We start from the raw sequence: 21,987 nt of genomic DNA, 5'->3' as shown, positions 1-21,987 counted from the left end.
GCTATATGATCTTGAAGCAGCCATTAGAAATCATCAACTCTATACCTACTGTTTTTTTTTTTTTTTAATCAGTGTGGGTAAATAATTAGTTCATTTAGGAAGTGTCATGTTAAAAAGATGGAACATAAACAGGATTAACGGGAACCAAACACATCCAAGTGATTGATAACTATCTCGTCTCCAAAATTGATGATCCCTGAATGAAATTGTTACTCCTCAGATCTTTTTCACAGATCTCAGATCTTTCTCATATCTTCAAATGTTTTCATGATTCAGAGCTTAATCTCTCTCCAGGATTTCTTTCTTCCTCTGGGGAAATTTCACTGTTCTAAGGAGTTCATAGTTCATCAGAAAGGTGAATAATTACTCAGCCCATGTCAACCAGAGAGACCTTTCCTTAGAAACAGATACCTTCAAACTTTATAATAACAAAATATGAACTCATGTGCATATTTCTGTTCTCTTCCTGATAGCAGAAATACAATAGGACTTTTTTTTTCAGTCCTACTAACCAAGATTGCCTCAAAAAAAGATCAGAACCTAAACAATAACAACCCCTATTCTTAAGCATTGTGCATTTTGATTAACATTTAGAGTGTCTTAAGTCACTTAAGCCTTTAAATAAAAGTTCATTCCTTACATCACATTTTTGTCTCAGGGATCCCTATAGGAATTTTCTATGGAGATAAATGAATTTTTCTGGAAAAGACTTTTACTTTTCCTCTATTTAGAAGACTTAATCCTTAGAAGACTTAATCCTACTTTTTTTCTTTTTTCTTTTTTTTTTCTTTTTCTTTTTTTGACGTCTGAAATAACTCTGTGTCAAATACTGGCTTGTTAATTGCTTATGAGTAATTATAAGACTTTGATCTTCTTCCTGTAGTAAGCTTCTTTTGACTTTAATTAACAGGGATTGTTTTCTGCCTTACTCAATCTTAAGCAGAAATTTGAGTGAAGTGACTATGAAGAAAACATCCTGGCTGGATGCAGGACAAGGAGAAATCCCAGCTAACCAGTTAACCGAGCAGGAATGGTGAAGTAGGATCGAGCTTCTCCTCCCAGTCTATGCTTAAGATAAAAATACTGTCAGTTATTATTTTAATTCTAAGGGTTTTATGGACAATGGATTGAAGGAATTTCTGACAAGGGCTCTTCTCTCTCCAGTCTTCATTTAGAAGGAAAATAATATACTCTCTGCACTGTTTTTTCATTCCTCCTTAAATTAAGCAAAGAATTTTTTTTTTTTATTTCTTTTATTTTTTCTTTTCCTCCATAGGAGTGGAGGATGATTAAGAAATCGCTAGCTTTATAGTTTTAACATAAATTATTTCATGAGGATGAACATTTATCTCATTTTATCCCTCTCTACAACTTCTTTTTTTAGGGACTTCTACTGGAGAAAGTATGGTGGATCATGACCAGTAGGATATACAATAGTTAGGTCAAGCTGTAACAAAATAGTTCTCTTGAGGCCTTTGTTTTTACCAAAGGCTATGCTAGTTAGTTTACTTATTTTTATTGAGAATGGATTTAATATCTTGCTTTTTTTTTTGTCTTATGTCGTTACGAACTCAGCCATGAAAGAGTTAATGCATTTGCTGACTGCAGAGGCTTGGATGTGGAAAAGCATCGAGTCATTCCTTTTGGCTTTTTTTTTTTTTGTTTTTATTCCTTCATTCTAAGGGATTTCAAAGGATTATGCTGAGTTGGTGTGCAGCACGTGCTCCCATGCGATTTCGCAAAATGTAGTTCTGTCACTCTTCCTGCTCAAAAAGCATACAACACCATTAAGAAGGTTAGTGAAGTGGTATGGTGTGGTATAAAACACAATTCTTGACGTGTAGATGATACCCAATTCAGAATGCTCACCTTATCTGAGCGATTTAATGCAGCTAGGAAATTATTAAAAGAGACAAGGCATGCATGACAGCTAACTTTTCCCTTGGATAAATCTGAAAGGGGTATATGCCAGTTGTTCCAGACTTCTTTTTGCATCAAGGCTTTTTGTTTCTTTTAGAACAGATCCTGAATGTACAGAGCTGTATGTGTGTGCCAAGGAGAGAAAAGCAGAGTTTTCTGTACTGCTCTGTTTCTTATGCAACACAATGCAATACGATGCCTTGTTTGATTACCTAAGGCACATTGGTCAGATTACTTAAGTCACCGGATTTGCCTAGCCTATCTAGGTTGCTGCAATTACACTAATCATATCAGTCACCATCTCAATTACTATTGCAATACAGGGTTAATTTCAGGGAATTGTCAAAATAACGCTAAAAACTTGGATATCAACATAAGATTCTTCCTGTTTTCAACTTTTTATGTTGGTAATAATAAAATAATCCGTTCATGTTTAATCAAAATAGTTAGCATCTATCAACAAAATTAAAATCAAAACTGAAACTTACCATGAATGCTTCATGGGACTAGGCTAATACCATGATTGTCATATACAGTCTTACAAATATTGTTCCCCTGGATCTGTGAGCAAAGATACCTTAGAAAATGCATTTCTGATGTCTTTTTTCAAAATCAGACTGTATTTCACAGGGACACAGAAAAATTCAGATAGGAAAGGACTTTGGAAGGTATCTAGTCCAGCCTCCTGCTCAGAGAAGGGACAGCTCTGAGGTCACACCAGGCTGTTCAGGGCTTTATCCAAGCAGGTCTTGGAAAACTTTTAGGAAGGAGGCTGTATAACCTCTCTGGACAACCTGCTTCACTGCCTGACCATCTTCACAGGGAAGAAGTTTCTCCTTGTACCCCCACTTTGAACCTCTTTTTTTTCTATTTATGCCCATTTCCTCTTGTCCTCCTACAGTGCCCTACTATGATAAGCCTGGTTCCAGCTCCTTACTGACCTCTCTGTAGGTACTGAGGGCTGCTGTGAGGTCACCTTGCAGCCATCCCTTCTCAAGGCTGGACTAGTCCTGCTCCCTCAACCTCTCCTCAGTGGGCAAGTGCTCCAGCCCCAACCATCCTGGTGTCCCTCTGCTGAACTCACCCCAATTTATTGATGTCTTTCCTGTACTGAAAGGCCCAAAACTGGATGCAGTATTGTTGGTGTGGTCTAATGAGTGCAGAAGAGAGGGAGATAATCACTTCCCTGCACCTACTGCCTGTGCTACTATCAACACAGCCCTGGGTGCTGTTGGTTGTCTTTGCTGCCAGGGCAAGAAGGACAAGTTCGTATTCAGCTTGCTTTCTGTCAGGGTCTCCAGAGCCTTTTCCAAAGACCAGCTCCCCAACCCATTAGTCCCCAGCCTGCATCACTGCATAGGATTTTTTCTTCCCAGGGGCAGAACTTTGCATTATTCCTTGTTAAATCTCCTGAGGTTCCTTCTGGCCCATTCCTCCAGCCTGCCTAGGCCCCTCTAAATGGCAGCATTCACATCCAGCATATCAGCTAGTTCCCTCCCCTGCTGAATTTGCTTTCATCTTTTCAAAATCAAAGATTTCCTGACTGAAACAGTCTTTTTATGTAAAATCCTTGCTTACAGGATGGAAACATTAAAAAAATACATATATATTTATCCAAAACAAACCATATACTTCTATGCCAATATTTACTCATTACCTTGCATGCTGCACGAGATTGTGCACTTAGAGTGTTGCAAAAATTGGACTGGTAGAGAATATGTCTATAAGAAGTATTTTCAATTTACGTTATCCATACTGATTGGCAAATGAATTTAAAATGAAACTGAAGGCATATGATACGATGCAGCATATAAAAATCTACACATTTTAGGCACCAGATTGCTTTACAAATGTATTCCTTTACAATCTGGCTTTAGGCAGCTGGAGCTGATAATATTCCTATTAATGGATGCTGTGGGCATAAAGAGACGAAAAGTATATTTATATATGCACTTCTTAGAACCACAAAATATTTGATATGATGCAATTTTTCATAATATATTTTTTCATAAAGAGAAATAAATGTGACAAAAGGTAACATGACTAAACGAGCAAGGTCATGTTGATAAAGCACCTACCTACTGGATTTCTGAAGTACATCTACAGCTCTGAATTAAATATGTCATCAAGGAAAGGGTTAGACATCTCAGAACAGGGCGCATTCCAAGTAAAATCACTATCTGAAAAAAAAGCTGTATTTTATTTCACTTCAGCAACATAGCCCTGAATAGTTTTAGAATAAATCTTTTAAGGAGAAAAGATGTGGAATAGTGTTGATCCATTTCCTATGCACACAAAGATCAACATCTGGCTTGAGCTTTTCTGCTTGGGCATATTCCAAGTTCCTTCCTCTCTTTTTTCTGAAATAATTCAAGTTGTTTCAGAAAATAGTTATTTCAGTTATTCAATCTTTTCAGAGGACTGTCCTATCTACCAGTTTATAGTGTCTATAAGAGGCAGGTCTTACTTCCTCACCTTGACGATATCGTTGTCTTTCATAAGTATACCAGTAGTAAGGAATCTGCAGTAGACCTATGCCAATGGCGCTTTATTAAATTCACATTTCATATATAATATAGGTATTTAGTACTGTGAGGATCCAGTTATTAGCACAGAAAAATAACTTCTATATATAGAGAACTGTAATACAAAAACAAACAAACATAAAAATTTCCCTCATTCACCAGGCCACATTTTAAGAATAGCAGTTTGGGACTTGGGGACCAAAAGTGAAGACTAGCCTTCTCCCTCTGACAGTACCAAGTGCTCTAGTAGAGTCTTAATTTCCTCACTGATGTTTGCAAAGAATCCCTAAACAAGTTTTTTACGCAAAGAGTGATTAAGTTAATGAAACTGATACAATTCTCCCTCAAAAACAACTATGTTGTGCTAGGAAAGGAGTATGATATTGTTCAATGCTTGTCTTTGTAAGGGAAATTTTAGCATCTCTGCAATAGACCTTTCATATTTTCCACTGCTATATACCATTTATTTTTAACCAAATAGCAAGAAATATAACCACTGCAGTTGTGGATTTATGCACTTACATTACCACTGTCTACTTTTTCAGCCTGGAATAAAGACATTGATGATGGGTAGTAAATTTGACCGCTGTATACATTCAGATTGTCAATATGTTTTCAATTAATGCTTATTAGGGTGTGACTATCCTGCCATTAAAAATGGACGGTTACTAGTAATGGACGGTTAAATTTTAGTCAATGTCCATCCTAAACTGAGCTTGAAACAAATGACGCACAGATGAGAACCTCCCCAGTGAGCTTTCAGAATAACCTAGCTTCCTGTTACCAAACTGTACTAGTTGAGTTGTTACGAAAGTAACCTTCTATTTAGAAACTATTGAGGTCAATATTGTATCTATTTCTACCCAGAATGCACAGAAGAAAGAAAGAAACTTATTTTCTCTTGTCAAAGGCAGAGAGAGTGCTATCACATATTCAAGGAGAGATATACCATATTATATTGTATTACATTATATTAAACTATACTATACTATGTAAATGTATAAATATAATATTTTCCATAATATATATCATGTTGATATGTTCATATCAACAAACACCGAAAATGAGGGGTGAGAAAGAGGGAAATTTGTTGTTTTTCTTAACACCTAGTAAGCTAAGTTTGGTTTAACAGAAGGACACAGTAGCTTTTGCTTTTAAAGCTTGGTTTGATTTGTAGAGTCAAAATTAAATTCAAATTCCAGACTCTTTTTCAAATGATTTTAATCAGAGCTGTTCATGCTGTTGCTGTATAAATAGTAGAATTTTACTGTAGTCATTTTAAAAAAAAATCTTTTTAAAGTAAATTTGAAACAGGTTTTTTGCCACAGAGTGATTATCCCATTATCATAGGATTGTTAAGGATGATTTTAAGGTAGTCAGTGGCATGCTCAGCTGCTGAACAATCCATTACGCTTATAAATCCTCCATACTGTGAAGCTATTTGGCCTGTTCTGAAAACTTGTTGTTTTATCTTTCAGAATCAAAATGATGGTTATTTCTAAGATTATGAATCTTTCTTCATTATATTCACACTTTCTTGTCAAATAGTCACATATGGTATACAAAATTAATGAAGTTTTACACATTTATTGAGTAGTATATTTTTGAGGCTTATAATGTCTCAGGCAAAGACAGAAATGCCTGAGGTTTGACAAAGTAATAATAATCCATTTTCCTCAAGAAAGGTTAACCTTTTGGCTCTCGGCCTTCTAACACAGCTACTCAAGAGGGGCATCACATACCTTAAGAAAAAAAAAAAAAAAAAAGCAATGTTTCTGGTAGTGCTTAACTTAGTACCAACAGTAACCATTAACTTCACCTGAAATAAGTCTTTATGCTTTGTTATGTCATTTACAAGGCAAATGAAAAGGGAGAGGGAATTAGATTTTTTCTTAATACAACTTAGTTTAAACAACCAGAAAAATTGATAATAGTAAGAAAAATTTCATTTTTTAAAGGGGTAAAATATAATACAGTCATTTTTGTGAGTACATAGCTAGAGAGATTCTGACTGTTACATTCCATACGCCCTGTCAGTAAGATACATACTTCAGTCGATAAATAAGCAATGGATGTGGTTTCATCTCAGTATAATGAGAGCTGTTTTACTGATCGTAATTTATCTGGTATGAGACAAATATCAATAATAACTGATTGGTTATGTGGATGCTCATTTATAAAATAAACTATATTAAGAAAACCTAACCCCTCCCTCTCTCTCTCTCTCTCTCTCTCTCTCTCTCTCTCTCTCTCTCTCTCTCTCTCTCTCTCTCTCTCTCTCTCTCTCTCTCTCTCTCTCTCTCTCTCTCTCTCTCTCTCTCTCTCTCTCCTCTCTCTCCCTCTCTCCCTCTCTCTCTCTCTCTCTCTCTCTCTCTCTCTCTCTCTTTCTCTCTCTCTCTTTCTCTCTCTCTTTTTTTTTTTTTTTTTAATATTCTACTGCATTTTCAGATGCTTTAAACCTGAAAACATTGTGCAATAATGTTCTTAGTTATGATACTGAGTAGATTACCATGGATATTCCAGAAGGGAAGGTTTGCAAAATTCTTAGCATACACAGAAAATTGAGTATGTTCCCTTACGAAAAAAAAAAAAAAAATCAAATTTTAGATGTAATTTAAAATATGCCCTCTGGGTGATGTTGTTTACTGAGGTATATCTTTAGTACACAACATGGGAGAATATAGTTATTTTTACTGGTTAGGGAGGATAATATTGTCAATTTTAATCCCATTTCACAGAACCCTAGAGGTTATAGAGTCTTCACCAACCTTTTGTAAATGCAGAATTATTTTGATATATTTCCCAGTAATTTTGCTAGACCAGCTTTAAATTACATGTAAATGTTTCTATTTTTCTCAGTTAGTTGCTTCACAGCTTCCTGGAGGATTATATTGCTCTCATGAGGAAATAAGCCAGGAGGCAAGTAAGCTGATATAACACACCTGGCAAGTCAGCTGCAGGTGCTGTTCTGAGCTTGCTGAGGCGTTTTGCCCAATCTCAGACCTTGACTGTAAGCTGCCAGGACTTTAATGTGGCCTGCCCACCTAGACTGTTTTTCTCTGGCACCAGGTCTGGGAGGCACGGTGACTCTACGGCTGACTGTCACATTAATAAAAAATCAAAAATGGATACTCATCTGAACTTAGGAGCTCAAAGCTACCCTAGATGTGATAATACAGATGTAGCAAATTCCTTTCACGAGACACTCCAAGGCTCACAGATGTTCAAGGGGAGGGAAAGGGGTCCTGGTCATCACTATGCAGTAAAGTAAAACCCCTGTAAGATTGAAAATACATTCATCATACAGTATGTCAAGTTTTGTTCTATAACCCTTCCCCATCATTAGGTTTTTGCTTCTTAATTCCTTAAATTAAAGTTCTGATTATTAGTTTGCTTCATATTTAAAGATGCGAAAATACTAATTGTATAATGGTGCAGATACAACGAGATTGTCAAATATTTACTTCTACCTATTTCCAGAGTGCGTAGTGGTGATTTGGAATAGTGTTAACAATCGACTCGGTACTTGTTTTTAATTCCTTTTTATCACCTGCATGACAGAACATCATTCACAGCAATTTTCTTTATTATTACTGCCTTTTTATGAGGGCTACAGTCATTTTACATCTTACATTTTTACCAAACTGCCTTAAAAAGCTAGAGTTTATTGTGAAAGCAATCACTGAATGGAAATAAAAACTGTCGTAACTATATAACAAAAAAGTTCTTAGAAATCTGTGGGCATGAAACAACTGCATAATTTTCTAAGGGTTTTAAAAGTAAGTGTCTCTGCAGTATAGAATTTTAATTAATAGAGCTGTCTATTCTTCTCAAGGTTTACATCCACATTATATATGGTGAGTACTTGAGGAAAGTCTGTCAGCAACTGAGAACCCAGCACTGAAAAAGAAGCAGAGTTTTAATGAAATCAGGATTTATCAGTGTTGTGTCATACAAGAAAGTTTTATTGTTTTTTATTTTTTATGGACAAAATATTGAGTCAAAGAGCACAATACTCCTCTTATTCTTCTCCATAGTCTCTTTATGCGTTTCACTTTATGAATGCTTGGGCCAAATGTATAAACAGTACCAGGGATGGATACCTAAAAACCTCTCTTATCCCCCACCACTGCACAAAGAAGCACGTTTCTGCTTCTAGGCTATGTGGAGTGAAGCTTTTGCTGTGCCTCCCCACCTGAGCCTTCTGCACAGACACCTGCACAGCAGAACCAGGGCACCCCACTGATCCCAGTTCCCTTCAGACAGCATTTTATGATTTTCTTTCAGAAAGCAAGTATTGCAGCTTTGAAATCTGCTTAGATAAGAAAGGTCAAATTCCTAGATTTTCTGATTTGTAAATTAACCTTCCAAACACCATGATAGTTTAAAAAAGTGAGGAGACAGTATCCTGGAACTTCAGGTAACCAGAAGATTTGAGAATATGCCAGGAAAACTCCTTGTATCAGCCATGTTTCTTAAGTTCCTGCCTAAGCACTAGTCTGCTAACCACTGGATCAGCTAATCTTTAATTTAGCACTATAAAAGGTTTTATATTCTGCTGAATTTTGATCAGAGACACCGTGAGCTTGTCTGTACTGCACGTGCAGACAATCTAATGCCGACTTCACTGATGCCAATGTGAGTGACTGACTAGATGGTGTCAAAAAGCCAAAGTTTAGTCTGTATAATCATGAAAGACTACCCTGAGAAATGAAAACTGTCTTTAAAATGACAGCGAGTCTGAACTGCGTGTATTTGTTACTCTAACTGGCACTGCCCTGGAGTTCTCCAAGCCACAACGGATTTGTTGAAGGTCATACCGAAAATCTGGGCTATATAACAAAACCAGGTCTTAGAATCACCTTTCCTTTCAGTAGATATGAATCCTCATAAATACATTCTCCTTTGTTTGTCAAAATAGAGGGATCCTTTAATAATTTGAGCATACATATTTCAAAGATTTTGGACTGTGAAAGGACAGACACTCAGTAAATCATAGTAAACAGTTGTGTTAAACTAAAAATAGAAAACAGAATAAAACTGGATCCACTAATGTCAAAATATCAAAATAGTGTTACAAAGCTATTTAACAGAATGTGTCACACTTTTCAAAGTTGTTTTTTAACTAATATTATTAAATTAGGCAATCTTAGGCAATTTTTTTTATTTATTCAAGATATAATTAAATATCTTTTAGAATAGCAGTGAAATAAAATACTAAACCCTAACTAAACATACCTGACTGTTTTCCAAATCTTTGAAATCAGTAGGCAAGATAGTAGAACCTCTGCAGTAATGGCAAGAGATGTATTTTATGCCCCTGAAAGCTGAGAGAATTCTGTTGAATCTATGACATGGAAGGCTTTGTGCTTTGGATTATAAAAATACAAGTTAATTGCTTGTTTATCAAAAGCCTGAGAAAGCTTACAGGGTTTTTTGTTTATTGTTTGTTTTAAGCTTCATGTGAAGAAGCAAAAGGGCTTAATGTTGCTACACAGACTCTTCCAGCTCTCAACACAGCATCTTGCTACGGAGGGAGGCAATAATATTCTGCATATTCTGATAAAAAAGAGTGAAGGGGCTTTCTTTTTTTCTCCACTGGCTCCATTTCCCCATTGGGTTTGCTGAATTTATTGAAATAAGTCCTTAAAATGCCAAGAACAGATCTGAAATGCTACATACAGATTATTTTTGGGAGAGAACGTCCTTGATAAAATGTTGCAATTCATGTATATGCAACATGTTAAGTATACTCCAGTGCTATAATCTTGATTTACATTTGTAACAGATGATAATTAGTGTGCCTAGAGGGACATAAAAGGCAGAAATGATGATGTGCTGAAGAACTTGATTAGTGACGGCTCTGAAGAGGCAGAGACATGAAAGCAGAGAAACTCATCAGCTTACACTTTTCTTTCTTACACATTTTTTCTCCTCTCCTCTCCTCTCCTCTCCTCTCCTCTCCTCTCCTCTCCTCTCCTCTCCTCTCCTCTCCTCTCCTCTCCTCTCCTCTCCTCTCCTCTCCTCTCCTCTCCTCTCCTCTCCTCTCCTCTCCTCTCCTCTTTCCTTTCCCTTTTTTATTTTGTCACTCTCTCTAGGTCTACAAAAGCAATATTTCTTTTATAACTGAAAAGAAAAATCAATATATTTTTGTAGAATCATGTACTATGTTAATGTGAAAGTACAGAAACCAAAAATGTTAGAAATTTAAATCATATTTGCAAAGTGGGAAAGGGCTCTCACAAGGCTTCCTCTTGTGAAGATCTCATAAGCCCCACAATTGACAAGCGTCTTTAGAGCTGCACAGTTTTTGGAGCCCCTTTCTTTCATATAAATATCTATTCATATAAATATCCAAAGAGTCCTGGAGAAACATATTCCTTTGATGAATATAGAATATAGAATATACCTTTATTTTTTCAGCAGAATACAGAGAAGAGAAAATCTGAGACTATGAAATACAATGGAAACAATGGTAAGATTTAGATAGGAAAACAAAGATATCAGGGAAGTGAAAAGAGGTAAGTCTTTATAGGAAAATCAATATCTGAAGGTTCCTTTTGCTTAGAAGGATCTGGAATATAGAGCTCTAAATAAGCAAGATAATTCCCAGAAGCACAACTACAATAAATAAATAAATAAATAAATAAATAAAATAAAATAAAAAAGAGAGAGAGAGAGAGAGAGAGAAGCAAAAAGAATGACAAGGAAGAAGGTGAAAGCTTTCCTTGCATGAAGTAAAGAGGGTTTTTTGGAAATGGTAGGTGCTAAATAAAGGAGGATAATATATGGAAGATTTTGAAAAAAAGGGGGGGGGAGTGAGAAGTTCCATAGACAAGTAAGAGAAAGGGAGAAGAACAAAAACAAATAAACAAAGAATAAATGCCCTGTGTTAAAGAGTTATATCAAAAGCAGAAAAAGGCTATGAGAATGGAGATTTACTATAAAGAAAAATTAACTGGCTAGCTAGGAAGAAAAGAAGAATGGGCAAGAAACCTCAAGCATGAGAATGTGAACCTGAAATTGAAAAGAATTGTGATAGAAGTAGTAAAATAATCCTTCATTTGGGGACAAATTGTTAGATTTTTCAACTGAAAGGATAAAGAACAGTGATAGTACATATGTGAAAGTGCTCAAAATAATGAAGATTTAGGTATTCTTCTGTGGATTTTCTAAGAGAGGAAAAGAACACAAATAAGATGATACAGTGAAGTGCAGCAAGTGACTCAAGAACTGATGCTGAGAGGGAATCTGCAGGTGTGTGACCTCAGTGAGGCTTTCAGGATAGGTGTTTGGTTCTGTCCTAGCCTTTGGAATCAAGGCTAACACTATTAATACCAGAAATGTTGAGAAGTTGAGGGTGAAAAGATAAGAGAGACTTGTCTTATGACATCTATAGTTACTTTTACTTACTTATAGGAGAAAGAAATTCATTAGCACAAAGTTTGAATAAGAATATGAGAGAAGAGGAGGTCAATCAGAAGAAAAAATATGCAAATACTTATAAGAATTGCAATAAGGCAGATAATGTATTTAGGGAAAGAACTACACAGGACAATTAAGAAGCCAAGATTGAGTAATGGAAAACATTATCTGTAAGATAAAGGCAGGAGTCTGAGCAATAGGTTGTAGAAACTAGATTGGATTATGTTGCAGACTGTGAAGCTGGGTATGTTGTATGCAGAAGATATGCAGTTTTTTATGCAGATAATGTCTTCTTTTTTCACTCTCAAAGGAGAGAAATTACCTTTCCCACCTCTATTAAACGACAAAAGAATGAAAATGCTTGAAAAGAAGCAAAAAATCTCTTCTTGGAAAGTTTGGGGTTCCTGCTGCTTCACGAAGGGATGGGGAATGCCTTCCAAAGACTTTCCAGGTTTCACACTCTTATGCAAGATGTGTTCTCCCTTCAACAGCAACACGAGTAAAAGAGAAAAGAACTATCTGGAGCTGAGATTCTTTTACTCTTGAAAAAAATTAATCTTTTAACTAACGAGAGAAACTACATTCTCATATTTTTCTCTTGGTCAGTGCTAAATCCCTACCCCCCCCCCCCTTTTTTTTGACTCTCTGATTTAGATAATATTAAATATGCTAACCAGCCATTTATTGGCTACTTGTCTTTGTATTATGAATGATTACTTGTTGCTTGACAGGAAGAAAATGTTACTTTCTGCCTCTGCATAGCTGTGATATAGGTTCACCATTTCTAGGTCTGGGTAACTGCTGAGTATCTTTATCCAACTTTACTAGCTACATATGGAGAGGTGCTGGGCTGATACTTTGGCATAGGCTTCTGTAAAGTTATTAGTTCAGTACTGCTACTCTGTAAGGCTGATGTAGTGGCACAAGTGAGCCATTCTCATCTGGCTGAGGGTTTTTAGTATTTTGGGACAATAATTATATCCAAATCTTTATGAGTTTTCAAAACACATGTGATGCTGAAATCTGGTGAATGGGAATGTCCCTATAAAATCACCACCTCAACAAATGTGATGTGCTAGTGTGAAATCAAGAGAATAGGATATTGCAAGGTACGGGTTTCATTTATTTTTTCAGTGTTATTTTGTGATTCAGATTATCTCTAGCCTTCTGACTTCCCTAGCTGCCTAAATCAAAATCAAGGATCTGGGCTGAAATTATTGTGTCTTTGAGTTATACAACAGAATTTTAGGTTTCCCAATATGACAACCTTTTTACTTGCTAACACCTGAAAACATAGGCATACTAAGATTATGAGTAAGAAAATAAGGTACTTCTCATCTCAGCCTTTGACTTGGGACCTTGAAATAAGCATTTTGATGGGTTACATTATTTTCAAACTTTCTTGAGCAAAACTATTTTTAATTTAGCATTCATAACTTTAGTAGACTTTCTTATAGAAAGTTACAACAGTATATACAAGGTATTACTCTGAAAATTCAGCATTTAACGAATATTGATTTCCTGTACCTAGCAATAATGTTTGTGCATAATTTCCACTTTTTACTTAAAATATTGTAGCATTATGTATGTATATACATAATGTATATTAATAATATACATTATTGTTAATGTATATTAATATATAATAGCATAATTAATAGCATAAGTAATGCTGTATTAATAACGTAGCATTAACCGCTATCAACAACTATGATACTGAACAGATAAGAATAATTCAACCTGCCTATGGTCTATATTGTGCCATTGTTCTGAAATACAAGATGATCTTTGAAATTTTCTTTTAAGTGGCAGAACTCCTAAAAGAAAATGCTTTTTTCTTTTCTTTTGTTTCATTTGATGCCTATTAGAAGAAATTTACTGCTAGAAAGAAATGCTTCTTTTTATTCCAAATCATTCTGTATTACTCATAAAAAAATTTCCTTTTTTACAGCACAGATTATTAATTCTTGCATCTGAATGTCCTACACATCAAACAGCCTGTGTCCTTTATCGCATGTGTATTTTTCATTAGATGAACATTTCCAAAAATAAAGGGAGAGTTATAGTATCACATTAACTTGTTTTCAGCAAAATTTGAAAAATGTAGGAATATTGTTTATGAATTAGATTTATCAGTCTGTAAATTCTATTTATTGTTTCTGAGTTAAAATATTTTTGCTTTTCACACGCACCTCCTTCCTCTTTTAAAGAGAGTGTAAATTAATTTTGGTGGAATTTCCTCAGTAAAAGTCATAAACACTAATATAGTTGCATGGATAGTTAATAAGGTTTTTACAAATCTTTATTACTTCATTTAAGTGCTACTTGCGTGACAGAACAGAAAGAAAGGAAGAAAACAATAATAATAATAATAATAAAAAAAAGATAATAATACAAGCTGTTATACCCCCAGGCAGCACTCCTATTTTAGTGTACTCTAGTCCAAGACCATTTATTTCACTTTACTTTTACTATGATCATCACTGAGATAATCTAAGCATCTTTGAGAGAAGAATAGAATGCAACCTGTCATTTGAGGGGAGAAAGTAAAGGAAACAAAAGCCTATACCGTGAAATGTTTTAATATTAAATAATACACATATAACATAAACATCCAAATTATGCCCTTTTTCTTTAAGATGAATCTCTGTGCAATTTGTCATATTCCAGTGTTACGAGATATTTATATATTTGTTTAGTTCTTCTGATGATCTACTTAATAAAAAAGAACGTTTCTCTCCCCTTTCTTGTTCATTAATCAGAGAATATTCCTGCTCATGCAGTGATTCAGTGGAACATTAAATTATTTAGCACCTCTTTACCTCCTGCTACAGGGACAAAGAAACTACCCTAAAAGCATAAACCTGTGATCCTTAGGATATTTCGGCCTTAAAATGTACTGCAAAATCTTTAAATACTGTGTTTTTTGTTTTGGTCCCTACTATCTTTCAAGAGATAAAGGACTTACTATGTTTCTAATCCAAGACTCCTCCACGTGCACAACAGTCCATATATTAACTTTTTAGTGTATTTATTTATATAAGTATTTTGCATCCCTTCATCCTTTTCCCCTTCCTATGCCCTCCCTTCTCCTCTCCTTCCCAGCAGTGGCAAAAGGTCACAGTTATAAGCTCTGAATTCTACTTAACGCATTTTTCTAATACCAATTCCTTAAGTATGAATATCACCGATTTTGTCACTATTTGCACAACTGTGTCTCACTTAAAATGAATAAGTATTCCATAGCGCTGTTAGATTGTCTGATAAAAGCCTAATTACACTTAACAAAGGCCTGGCAAGCGTCAGAGGACCAGGGACAGGTGGAGGAACCCCATGAACCTTCCCAGTGAGAAAACAATGCCGGCCTGGCTACTCCCAAACCCATCCAAGGAGAATGACCAGACCATGGTCCTTGGTGCAAAACTCACCAGGATGACCTAGCGAAAGAAAATCTCTTCCCTGAATGTCATGCAGACTATGGGGGTTATTGTCTAAAGGAGTGTTATTGCCTAAAGGGTGTGAGATGTAGGGAGAAAATTTTGGGATACACTAGATAGCATTTGGGGTTTATACCAAACTCATTACAGAGTTTTTTAAGGGCCCAGATTGTGGAAATATGCAAAATTTTCTATGAGAATTTATGAGAAAAACCAAAGGCAGGGAAAGGGAGGGATCAAGGTGGATCAGGGAGGAACAAGCAAGGGAAAATAGATGAAAATAATTAAAAGGGGACTGGCTACACTTAAACAGGAGCTGTTTGGTGTATTTATATGATTGAGACCAGTGCTTGGTCATGGTAGTCTATGTTATATACTTGTCTAATCTGTTCCTAACTATCTTCTATGTGTGTGCTCGTTATTCTGAACCTGTATCTGTGAACACGAGCAAACTTCAAGTCAGACTATCCAAGAGGTGGTTATAGGAGGCTTCTCCAGCCACTGCAGAAAGGAACTGCGGGCCTGAGGGGCTTTTTTTTCTGGGTGCTAGCAACAGCAAGGAGACTGAGGCTTGGGGCTAGCTACCAGAGATACTGGGTGTCTAAAATCAGCTATAGGAGAGACCCATATTGTGCACATCTGCATTTTCTACTAGCAGACTCCAATCTCGATGTGCTGGAGAGGGGGAACAGGATCTGGCCATCTGTGTCGTTCATGTTGATGTGAGTGCTGGAGGTGCCTATGGGGTACTGACAAAGTCAAGACCTGAGGATTTCTATAGGCTACTGGAGGAGCAGGGAGTGCTTCTGAGCCCTTGCGGCACAACCTAATGCACACACGGAAGTCATTAAAAAAAAAAAATCCTGGCTGGGATTTGTCTGGCTCATCTCTCTCTCTTTAAGTAAGTTCCTACATACATGTAATCTCTTTTTATAGTTAATGGACAAAAATATTTTTTAGGATAAAACTTATCTTTCCTGAAATAACTGCCTAAAATAGACAAGACATATTGAATCTAAAAATGCCTATATGCATCCATTACCTATGAAGATACCTGACTGTCTCAGATGTAGACATCCATATTGTCGATGTCCAAGGTTAGGTGAGATACAACCTACCTTCAGTGTCTGAATTCTAACTAATTGGCATCGTGCAACTTGAACCTCTTTATGACCCAGCTGTTTCCAACTCGTTTATGCCAAAGCCTGTTAAAGTATAATTCTCTACTTTCATTAAGCATTTTTTTGCTGGTAGAAAATATAATATGTACGCAGTTGATTATTCTGTTGCAGATGTTCAGGAGCGTTCAGAGGTCTAGAACTAAGAACTGATCATCCCCCTTAAAATGTGCTAATGCACACTGCCATATTTTACATCGCAGAGAACAGCAGCCCTCAGACAATATATTACTGGTAGGTCAACATCCTGTTGTTGTCTGAAGCAATTAATTTGCTGTTGCGTTGATCCACTCAAATAAGTGATTCAGATAACGCTTTATAAATTTTATTTTCTCTCCTCAGTACAAGCCTGCTTGTCACATAAGATATATTACAGACACTGTTTATGGAACAGTTTAGATATTATTAGTTCAGGTTGGGTGATAAACAGGTAATCAGTAATAAATTCCCTGAAAGACAGCTGCCAAACATCTGGAAATGACAAATAATGCTCAGTTAAACTCCAAGTTATAACTGATCTTTGTGTACAGTAAAAGTAATATCACCTTTCAGCTGAAGAGGATTGCATATTTCTTCACAGTATTTTAACATTTTATGTGTTGGAGTCCTCTTAAGCTTCACAGTAAAACATAATCTCGCTCTTATGGAACCGTTCCTATAAAAAAATTTTCAGCTGGAGGGATTTTTAAAACACCCTATCAATTAGTATATAGCTATTTAAATAAACAAAGAATTCCTTATACTGTCAACTTTGCAATAACATTAAAATGAAAACATTCTCTAGATTTCAGGCCCTTTCAGTGAAAACTAACCTAGCTTTTAAACAAATGAGGTCAGTATTGAATTTTCACTCTATTACCTTTGACTTAGATCAGAGTGGCACTATATCCCTAAATGGTTTAAGAGTTCTTCTCCTCAGTGATGAGTACAGATTTTTTTTTTTTTTTGCTAAGTCAGCAACTTAGTGCATGCTGTATACATGCAGAAAACCATGAAAATTCTTCATTTATAATATCCTGAAAATAAAGTAATATTAGGAAAAAAGCTACAAGATAGAACAGCTGTCGTTTGTTGCTTTGTGTCTACCTTTCTTGGGTTCATGCTGAGTAGTACCTATTTCAGATGCAATATCATTGCAATCCACCTGAATTACTCCAGGGTATAACTGAAGTCACAAGGTGATTACATATTTCCACAATGGCAGGATATAATTCCATAAGTATTTTTCTCTGTTGGAAAAACTGAGTCCCGTCCTTTCTTGGCTTGCCTCTGCCTGCTCCTACATATGTCAGCACCTAACTGTGTTGATAGCATAGCTGTGTAAAATAGCTGTGCATAGCTGTGATGATGCGTTTGCTTAAGAGGAGTGTTCCAAGCCTGGCCGCAGAAGTAATGTGGTCAAAACAAAACAAAACAAAACAGTCATATTTATATAATAAATAAAAAATCGTAATCGACACTCTCAGATTTTATCTAAAGTTAGCTCAGATGGATCTCTTTTTTTTTTGTTTAGTAAGGAAGTACTTAATAGGTAAGTCCTAGATCCAAATAATTGTATGGTAATTTTGTTATTGAGTACTAAATTTGGTACTGAGTTTGGTAAAAAGTCCATCATTTCTTCTTCTTTTTAGGTATAACAGTAGAAGTATTCAAAATACACAACCCCTTTCCCCAACTGAAATTTTTCTATATTCAATTTCCACATTCAACACTATGGGAGAAATACATATATACACTTATAAGACCAATCTGATAGCCTTCTCTGTTGGAATGACTAGCTGGGTAGATGAGGGGAGAGCAGTGGATGTTGTCTATGGACAACATAGTGTCTTCAGGAAGGCTTCGGACACTGTCTCCCATCACATCCTCCGAGGTAAGCTCAGGAAGAGTGGGCTAGATGAGTGGACGGTGAGGTGGCTTGAGAACTAGCTGGATGGCCGAGCTGAGAGGGTTGTGGTCAGTGGTGCAGAGTCAAGTTGGAGGCCTGTAGCTAGTGGTGTCCCCAAGGGGCCAATCCTGGGTCCAGTCTTGTTCAGTGTATCCATCAGTGACCTGGATGAAGGGACAGAGTGCACCCTCAGCAAGTTTGCTGGTGCTGCTAAACTGGGGGGAGTGTCTGACACACCAGAAGGCTGTGCTGCCATTCAGAGGGACCTGGACAGGCTGGAGAGGTGGGCGGAGAGGAACCGCCTGAAGTTCAACAAAGGCAAGTGCAAGGTCCTGCACCTAGGCAGGAATAACCCCCTGCACGAGGACAGGCTGGGGGTTGACCTGCTGGAAAGCAGCTCTGCAGAGAAGGCCCTGGGAGTGCTGGTGGACAACAAGTTCAGCATGAGGCAGCAGTGTGCCCTTGAGGCCAAGAAGGCCAATGGGATCCTGGGGTGCATGAGGCAGAGTGTTGCCAGCAGGTGGAGGGAGGTGATCCTGCCCCTCGCCTCAGCCCTGGGGAGGCCACACCTGGAGTGCTGGGTCCAATTCTGGGCTCCCCAGGACAAGAGAGACATGGCACTCCTGGAGAGAGTCCAGCAGAGGGCTACGAAGATGCTTAGGGGACTGGAGCATCTGTCATATGAGGAAAGGCTGAGAGCTGGGCCTGTTCAGCCTGCAGAAGAGAAGGCTGAGAGGTGATCTGATCAACGTGTACAAGTATCTGAAGGGAGGGTGTCAAGAGGATGGGGCCAGTCTCTTCTCCGTGGTGCCGAGTGACAGGACAAGAGGCAACGGGCACAAACGGAACCACAGGAAGTTCCACCTGAACATGAGGAAAAACTTCTTTGCTGTGAGGGAGACAGAGCCCTGGACCAGGTTGCCTGGAGAGGCCGTGGAGTCTCCTTTGCTGGAGATATTCAAAACCCATCTGGATGTGATCCTGGGCAATATGCTCTAGAGGTCCCTGCTTGAGCAGGGAGGTTGGACTAGATGATCTCCAGAGGTCCCTTCCAACCTCAACCATTCTGTGATTCTTTGATTCTGTGACACTGAATATTTAGAATTAAGATTCAAATCTGACAAATAAACCAACTCTTACCAGCAGACTCCCTCTATGACTATATACTATAAATATAAAAGTATAATAAACTATCCATGATGTAATATTGTACATGGGCCAGTCTCTTTCCACTATCTAATATTAGTCATTGTCAAGGACTGAACTATGTAAGTGACTTAATTTTATGATCTCAACTGCTGTGATAATACCTATATTACTTTCCCAGAGATTTTGGCCTTTTATTCCTCTTAGTTTTGCCACTCTTTTCAACCTTTATTTTCTCCTTCCCCTTAACTTCACTATTTTTCATTTTGATAAGAATATTTAATAAAAACAATATTTACTTTTAATCAACAGAGCGTCATAGTTAAACAAACGGTAAGGTTTGTTGTCTGAAGTGACATTCAGCTTCTAAATCTATCTAGAGGCTGAATAAACAAATAAACATTAAGTAGCCAATGAATAGATATGGAATAAACTAAGGATGTTATTTATTTTGAACAACTTTTAAATTGTTATTGAGTACGTATTAGGTCTTATTTTGCTTTATGTTCAAAATTAATGTAACATCACTACAAATCCAATTAGATGAGATAAAGTAAAATTATGCATCTAAAAAAAATTTAACAAATCTAATCATTTAAGTAATTCATCAGTTGCAAAACTTTCCCACTGAACATTTCAGGGTCCCTTGCCAAATGAGGCAATTCAGGCAATAACCATTATGTAACCTAGAAACCAGCACACACTAAATCATGAGAACAATTGAATCATTAAAACAAGATGTTCCCCCCCTCCATTAGACTACCCTTTGATTCCTTGTAAAGATATTTAGAATCTGACCCTTGAAGAAACTGTTTAGGGCTTAGATATCATACGAATTTCATAAAATCGGAATTATGTGGCCAGCAGGTTTTATTAAACGGTCATTCCCCTTATCTTGCTTTGCCTTGCCTTACTTTGTCTTGCCTTGCTTTGTCTTGCCTTCCCTTCTTTTCCTTCCTTCTATCCTTTCCCTCCCTTTAATATTTTTGTGGATGGATTGCTTTCATAGTTTGAAACACATTAGAGATTTCTGTTGTTGTTATTTTTGTAAATTAGTCCTAATTTGCATTTGAATTTGACAGTTATCATGATTAAAATCATGAATACAGGAATTGCACCTGTATTTCTAGTTCCAATGGCATTTAACATTATTTCACAATTCATTATGATAATTTTGCAAAATGTACAGAGGAAATTGATGCTTCATACATCATAGAGTATAGTGTGTCCAGAAAGTAAAACTTAATTTTTAATTTAAAAATATTCTCAACAGTTTTAAACAGTGCTACACATGCTTACTTGACTCTCTCTTGGTGAAAAGACCTACAATAGAGACATGCTGACGACTGTGCCCTGTGCTTTCCGACCATATTGCCCACCATCCGATACTATAAAATGAAATTTGAAAATTCAGAAAAAGTAAATAACAGAAAGCAGTGCGAGGATGATAAAGCACAAAAAATGTACAAAATGTACAAAATATAATTTATATGCATTTGATTTAATGTCAATGGTTTATCATTATCTTGCCCTCCAAAAGCAAAACCATATTTCAAAACACTCAAAGCCAGGCATCTACAGCTTAGTATGCAGTTACTTATTTGAGTCACTTAGAACTACATTTTATCTCCTTATCCTAATGATATTATTCACCATTTTTCCATAATGGTAATAGCTAAATATAGTAAACAGCAGTTAAAACCTGTATGAATGAAAGAAGGTAAAGCCTTCAAAAATCCTTCTACCTTTCATATGATTCTGTCGCATCAGAACATGTTTGTTGTATATTTGTATGTAGTGATATGGCAATGCATATCCTGAGGGAATAATACTCTATTCTACCATGCTTATGTTATCTGAAAACAAAGAAGAAGAAAGAGAAGAACGAGGTAGTTGGTACTGATGGTTTATGCTTCAGTAAGAGAAGGGATCTTGACAATTTTATGAATGACATAATGTAATATGCTGACAAATGATAAAAGTAAACTAGACTTACCCATAGGAGCTTCCTTCCAGTCTTACCCTTGATGCCCTTCAAAATTTCATTATGATCGTGGCTTGTAGTGCTTTATTCTTTGTACTAAAAAAGCCAGGCATACAACCAAAAATAGTTGAATGTAGTAATGATTCTGCATATGTTAAGTTTGAAATCAGATGTCTTTCCCTACCTGACTGTAAATTATTAAAGGCTATAATAAGATGTATTGATCTTACACCCAGTAAAAAATGGAAGAATGGAATTCATTTGTCCAAAATTTAACCGACAACGATGCTCAAGTATGAATCAGTCACCACAGTACAGATAGCTCTGTAGGACCCACTGACACTGACTGTGTAGGGTAGGGCCACAGTTCAAGTAAATATGTGCATCATTTATCTTCCTGGATGCCCTATGGTGCTTCAATGACCTTTTGTTCTGTTAAGGCAACTGAATTTAGATTAGTGTTGCTAACCTGATTAGCTACAGT

At 36.6% G+C, this 21,987-nt stretch overlaps 1 long non-coding RNA gene across 1 annotated transcript; it reads right to left on the bottom strand.

The window, feature by feature from the left end:
- Positions 1 to 1,682: 1,682 nt before the first annotated feature.
- On the bottom strand, positions 1,683 to 21,602 carry LOC138065815 (uncharacterized). The gene is made up of 3 exons (XR_011138883.1): positions 21,516 to 21,602; positions 3,999 to 4,100; positions 1,683 to 1,766 (listed from the first exon to the last, which is right to left on the bottom strand). It is a non-coding gene; the product is annotated as an uncharacterized lncRNA (long non-coding RNA).
- Between the last annotated feature and the right edge of the window lie 385 nt (positions 21,603 to 21,987).

The sequence above is a fragment of the Struthio camelus genome, chromosome 1 (genome assembly GCF_040807025.1).
Source record: "Struthio camelus isolate bStrCam1 chromosome 1, bStrCam1.hap1, whole genome shotgun sequence".
Lineage (NCBI taxonomy): Eukaryota > Metazoa > Chordata > Aves > Struthioniformes > Struthionidae > Struthio > Struthio camelus.
Note: the sequence above shows the minus strand (reverse complement) of the source record. Positions and strands in the feature narration are given on the sequence as shown.